Below are 7081 nucleotides of genomic sequence, written 5' to 3' on the forward strand. Positions count from 1 at the left end.
GCATCCCACCACCCGGCTGGGCTTAAATACATGCAAGCAACACGTACTTTTGTCAAACCCATGCCTCCCTGCCTGCGTTGGCCCGGCACTGAATGGGGAAGGGTCCCAGGATGGCCCCAAGCCCATGGCCAAGCCTCAGTCCTGGAGCCGGGAGCCTTGGGCTCAATTTCCAGCTTGGCCGCAGGCTTCCTGTGTGGTCTTGGGCAAATCATACACTGCGAGGCCCGCTCTCCGTTTGCTGATATTTTGAGAGAGCCGTGGTTTGGCAGGTGAACGAGCTGCATACGTATGTGGGGAGAGGAGGTTTTATTATTAGTACTGGTCGAAACACAAGCGCCGACTGCGGCTGCGCGCGTTGCGATTTTGCAAGCGTCTCAACGCAGGATTGGGAGGAGAGCGCTCTTCGGAGGGTGTGTGCACCGGGGCTTCATCCCCGCCTTGTGTGCAAAGGGCAGCATCTCCGGGAAAGCAACCCTCACCGATCCGAGCAGCCGTGAAACCAGTCCATCATCACGTATGTTCTCAGGAATGTGCGCTTGTGTGGGTCTCTGTAGACAACCCTGATTCATCACCTCCAAAGCAATTAATAAAACTCCGCTGGCCCTTCCCCAATCTATTGAAAATGATTTGCAATTTGAGAGTGAGAGTCAGTGTTGTTTTTCACATGGAATCAGTTTAATTAATCACACTGTTTGAACAGCTGGGTCCACCATGCATTTCCACTCAAGTTCAGCATTCCTCGAAAACTTGTCAAGTATGAATCAAAATAATACCATCTCCCCGCTTCCAGTGATTAATCGCATATCTCTCCTTCTCATTCACACCTAAACATCAGCTAAATCAAAAGCAGCCTCCTTCCCCACCATCGAGTTTGTGGCTACTCGCCAGTCTAGGATAAATTATAGAGAGAAGGCTTTGAAAAGCTGTAGGTTTGCCCTCAAACTTGTGTTATCAATGTCTGTTGTAATTTCACTTGTATTTGTAGTCTCTAGGAGCCAGGGACCGCACAGGAAATGTGCACATTCCAAAATTAAGGATTTGTGGCACAGAATTAAAAAATGAAATTAATTTCTAGCATCTGGAAGTCCAAGTGAGGTATTTGCGGGAGGTCTCCAAAGGGCGTCTGAACAAAGGGCCAGAGTTTTGAAGAATATGGCTCTGATTTCCAACATGAAGTCTGGTATGTCCTGAACGTTTCTGTTTGCTTAAAGCAAGACTTTGTCTTTGGCTTCGAGGCAGTTTGCCGACGCAGATGGTGGATCCTGGTCGCTAACACCATATGTGCGCTGTGAGCTCAGGCCATCAGGGTTCATGCACGAAGTGGTGGCTATGCAAGCAAGGATGAACACGCAAGAGCTGAATGCATATGGGATTCCTCCAAGTTTCCCCTCTGTGTCTGAGGGGCTCTTGGTAAGTGGGTACAAGCTACAGCCCCATCAGCCCTACCCAACAAACAACTGGTTTTGAGAATGGAAAGTGAAGGCAGAAATGAGAAGTTTGTCTCTTTGAGGGCAAAGAAGGACCTTTTAGGCTTTTTGATCCCAAGAGAGTCACAGTATAGCAAGGCTGTTACTGCAGAAACCTGCTCCCAGCCTGGGAGGGGTCATGGCTTGTTTTCCACCCACCATGCAAAGAGACAGTAATATGCCATTGGGCATGAGCCTTGGGAAAGCAAAAAAGTTAGAAATAGCTGAGCCTTCCCTGAGGACCACCCAAGAGGAGGTAAATACTGGATTTCTTTTAAGGAGATCAGGGCCAATAGGGATCTAAAAGGTAACATCTGGTCCTTTTCAGTGATCACCAATAGAAAGAGGCAATCTCTGGAGAAGCAAAGTGCCCAGAGGAGCCTGTCTTTCAGCACAGCAGGGGACGCAAGTGGGAAAGTCAGGATTGGAGATGTTGCTTTGATGTCTTCTTCTGGTCCCAACATCTCCCCATGCTGCATGAGAAAAGCATCAGGCCTGGAGCTACGGTCTCAACCACTTCAGAGGCCATCTTAACCCATCTGTGCTCCACAGGAAAGGGCTATGTGGAGGCACTTGAGCCACCTTGAAGCGAGGAACGTGCCGTCTAAAGGGAATAAATACCGTCCTGGTGGTACCTTAACTGCTGTCACAGCATTACAGGACCAGGACAAGGCAACATGCCCCATGTCTCCTACTTCCATGGGAAACACTGGAAAAGATGGGCAGGCGAGGGTGAGGGTGAGCTCTGTGTCCTTCCTGGCCATGAAAGGCTCTGATGGGAGGCCGTCAATCCGTCCTGTCATCAGGGGTGCCAATTAACCAGAGTAAAGTGCCTCTGGTCGATAAGAAAATCCAGTCGTTGACCTTCTGAGGACTGAGTGATAGCAGGACAAGTCCTTAACTTGACAGCTTAGTGGGCAACACATGATGAGTCCCTGTTGCTGGAGGCCAGCTGGCTTTTCCCGAAGGTTCCCTGTCTGCTTTTTTAGCCTCCGGTCCAGTATTTTGGTGGTGATTTTGCTAATTCTTAAACAGTGGAAAAGGATGGGTGTCGTTTTCTTATGATCATCAAGTTTTTCCATCCCTGTCGTCCACTGACCCATCTGCAAGAGCCTTGCCACGACTTCTGGCAGCGCAGATGTCTTGCAGGCTTTTAAATAGTGACACGCAAGTACGTTTGCCGGAGTATGTATGTCACATCGCCTGCCAGGGTTTTGTCCTTAGATTATTGCTGTTGGGTGACAGACCCTGGTCTGCTGCAAATGTATTAAATACCAGATTGATGCAAAAGATTTGCCCTCAAAATGAATTACAGTTCACTGTCATGTTCTGGTGTTCAAAGTGGCCAGGTAAACCTAGCCAGCTTGCTCTGCAAATCCTTCCACATCCCTCTGCCATGCTATCTAACTGCCTGGAGTTGTACATGGCAGCAAAGAGAGGGAAAAACCTCTCCCTTCCACCCATTGTTGGCAGGAAAAGCAATCCTGGATGTTTCTTGCAGCAAACTCAAGGAACTTTCTAACAGGGATAATAACGAAGTCAGGATGGGAGTACCTGGGGAGAATGTGGTGTCTCCATCACCAGGTCAAGCTGGTACTGGGGGCAGGAAGATGGAGGAGGACACTTCTGGAGTCCTCCCAGCCCTGGAACCCACACATCCGTGTGCACAAAGGATGTGACAATGAAATCATTTTGCTGCTCCCTCAAGCATCTCACCCACAAATTCCCCCCATCAGATCCCACTTCTTCGATATGTTTCTGGCAAGAAAATGCATACTTTGAAAAAAAACTTTAAAAAAAAAAGAAAGAAAAACCCTCGGTTTGCTCTCTGTAATGACACCAGATATCCTGCCAACAAAAATACAAACCTTGAAATGGATCTAGTTCTTTTCCCACATTTTTCTAAATATAAGGTTTGAATAGCAGCTCCAAACTCTCACTTGGAAAGAAAGCTGCAGCCCAGTTCTGGGGTTTAACTCGACAGGGAGATGATCTCCTCCAGCAGTACCTCAAGGTTGCAACCTGGATGGGGGGTTTCCTGGCCGAGCTGCTCCATCGAGGTTGAAGCACATGGGCAGCTGTGTGGGGCCAGCCCAGGCCAGCGGCATCCAAGCTAGTGGGAGGCTTTTGCTGGGATAACAAACAGAGCAAAACCAGCAAGGAGATGGGATCCTTGAGGTGTCTGGGTAGTCTGGGGCACCAAGGGGACTTGCGGCCAGATGAGAGGCCACTGTTGACCTTAGATGCTTCCTTTGAGGCTCCTCACCTGGCCGTATTTTGACCATATCCCAAAGGTGCCTACCTGCATCCTTACAAATTGTCTTCAAAAGAGCAATAGGCAACTCCAAGTCACGTGGTGGAACAGAGCACTCGTATCACCTACAGCAGGCATTTCTAGCAGGTAACAGCCTCCTGCTAGATTCCCTTTCCACACCCTGGGCTACAACAAAAAGTTTTAAAAATAAATCAATTGAATATAGAAGGAAAATACAACCTTGCGAAGAGAAGCATTTTTTTTTTCCATTTGTGCACATGCACTTCATCCCTCTCAGGTCTTGCTGTAGGGTCCAGGATGGAGACCATAGAGATGACAGCGCAGATGTGGACGTGTAGGCTATAATGGTCCTGAGGCGTTCAGCAGCATTTGGGGCCAGTGCCACAAAACGTGTGCTGTAGAAGAGCAGGGTGTGTGTATTTATGATTGCTTCAGCTCTCTTTAGATGCTGTTGAATTGCTTGCGCCCTGCCTGGGGCACTCCGGTGCAGGGGTATCACTCATGGAAGCTATGGCTGAACCTGGGAGCATCACAGACAGGTTCAAGGCCGGGTGGGGAAACTGACTGAAGTGAGTAACCTTCTGAGTGGATTGGAGTCTCCATTCAAACATGAACATCTGTGCATTTTCAGCTGTACTATCAGGCTGCAAGGCCAGGTTGTCTTCCACCCACAATGTCATCAGGCTCTTTTCAAGCTCTTTCCCATGGCTTGACGGCGCTAGGTTTACAGGATCATCTACCACCTCCCCTTGGGGCTGTTCTCACGTTCTGGTGTTCAAAGTGGCCAGGTAAACCTAGCCAGCTTGCTCTGCAAATCCTTCCGGTGGTCCTTTTGCTCCTCCCAACACCTTTGCCTTCACTGGAGCTGGAGAGGTTGGAGATGCCATGACCTTGGTAACACAGACCATACAAACCCCAGCTTCTAGCCCTGAAGGAGAGGAATGTACCAAGGAAGCCTAAAGAAAACCTTCTCAAGTGCTGGAGGCAGGAGTGACATACGCATGGGAGAGCCCTGCTGGACCTGCTCCCCAGCCAGTGCCAACCTCCCGGGCTCTTCCTCAAGCCACACTTGTCAAACACAGCATCTGTTGAAAGAAGTGACCTTTTTATCAAATGACCTTTTGGTAAAGGTCACCATTGTGGAGATTGCATTTTTGTCAAGGGACATTGGAAAACACTGATTCTTTTTATTTTCCCCTCCATTTTCATATTTTCCCTCATTGTCTTCTTTCTTTTCCATTTTCAGTGTCTGGATCCCCCAGTCCTCCCAGTAAATGAAAATGTTCCCTCGAGTGGTGAAGCCTCCCAGGGACGCCTGTCCCCCAGCTCAATGGGAACGGACGCTCATTCACTGGGAGCAGACTGGTTCGTGTGGCGGTCGCTGAAGAGTGCCTGGTATCTGCCTGCGCTCTTTCAAATGAAAGTCAGTCAAAACATTCCCTGTGTTTTCTAGCTCATAAAACTGCTGAAGTACATCCTGTGCAGTGAACAAATTACTCAGCTTTAAGCAGATATTTATGCTAATTATCCATGGGAAGCTGTTTCTGCCAGTGTAGTTTTTCATCTGCTGGCACAATATACGAAAGATTTTATGTGGCGTTAACTATCAGCAGTAAAATCCCCTGAAAGTAACACGAGAAGGAAGAATCTGCTCCGCATACATTTATTTTCTTTAAATGTTCTTGATTTGCCATCTATGAGATGAAAGAGTTTACACTCAGCGCTCCCTCCCCATCACCGCAGCAGCGTTCTCTCCCTGCCTGCTCTTGCTTCAGTTTATTTACCGAAGAATATTCATATTTTGTAAATCCCAGGTATTTATCCTCTTGATTATTTTGGCATGGTGCATTTTGAGGATGTTTGCTTTGTTTTAAGCAAATCCTTTTTCTGCCTTTGAAAAGCGAAGCACTAGTAAAAACAAAGGCAACAGCAATATTTGTTAATGTAAGTCCGCGCTCCTAAAATATTTATTCTTTTTTCATATGAAGAAGATTAAATGCTTGCAAAATTCTACAGACACATGCACATATTTGACCCAGAAGGACGTCTCTCGGGATTTGTAACAGCAAATGTGTGTTGAACAAAACGTCTTGGCCCTGTACAAACTTACTTTGTGTTCTAAAAGCCAAAAACTTCATTTTAGCATGACCTTAGAAGAATAGTGATACTTTTAGTATTTCCTGGTATTTGGTGCAAGGAATGTTTTTATTTGAATGCAGATGTCATTTGGTTTACAGGAAGGATTTGGTAACATGTCCATGCCAGTACTGCACTTATCCCAAATTTCCTGCTATGGAGGAAGAACATATGTCAAAGCTCACTGTTTGTTAAATTGAAAAGATTCAGTACACCAGAAGCTTCTCTTCTAAACATTGTGACTTCGTGCAATTTACAGAATGTTCTATCTCCATTAAACAATAAACCCTTGACCCCTGGAGCTGGCTTTCAGGATCCTGCTATTTGAGAAGGTAGACATAATGGATGGCAATAATAAATGAAAGGTTCAAGAGGTTAAGAAAAACTGTTTAATTATTTCTCTAGAGCGTGGGCTGCAGGAGAACTGCATATCTGCCTTCTCTCTTGTAGAAACCCTGCAAGGAACGGCTCCGGCAGCGCAGCTCGGGCAGGGTATAAAGCAGGTTGCTGGCCCTCAGCTGTGTTTGTGAACAAACGGTCTCTGGATACTTTTCCATCCCTGAACCTTTCAGTTTTCTGTGAGTTAACTCCCTGCCAGCAGCGAGCCTGTGCCAGCCCCACAAACCTCAGCATCTGTTTTGCAAGGATCTTTTATTTGTTAGCATGTGAAAGCTATTGCTCATGTGTGCTTCCCAGCTGTGGTGTACTTGGGCTTGGTATCTTTAAAGCAATCTTTGCCTTATTTGCTTGTAAAACCCAGACGCACACAAAGCAGCGCGTTCTCCGCTCGTTATGTGAGCTCGGGACGCAACCTCTGCTGACAGGTCATCGCTCCCTGCTTTTCCTCCACCGTAAAGCAAGTCCAGGACAAACCTCATTACAACAAGAAAATCGGTAGGCTTTTCCTTCCTTCCCTTGAACAGACATCTCTCTTTTTCACACTCCCGTTTGGTGGCTGTCACATCACTTGCTGCATTCGATTACTATGGGCTTCATCACGGGACCAAAAGCTCTGAGCCAAAATCATCATCCAGTTACGCAAGTCACTGTACAAACACCCAGCGCGAGAAAGGCTGCTCCAAAACCATCCATGGCAGGGCAAGATGGCAAGGAGAGAGACAGGGGCAAGGAGTTGTGCTCAAGGTCACCAAGCACATGCAGGGCAGAGGCCCTACTCTTGAGGTCCAACCCTTGGCCACCTGCC

Source organism: Buceros rhinoceros, unplaced genomic scaffold (genome assembly GCF_000710305.1).
Source record: "Buceros rhinoceros silvestris isolate BGI_N320 unplaced genomic scaffold, ASM71030v1 scaffold3364, whole genome shotgun sequence".
Lineage (NCBI taxonomy): Eukaryota > Metazoa > Chordata > Aves > Bucerotiformes > Bucerotidae > Buceros > Buceros rhinoceros.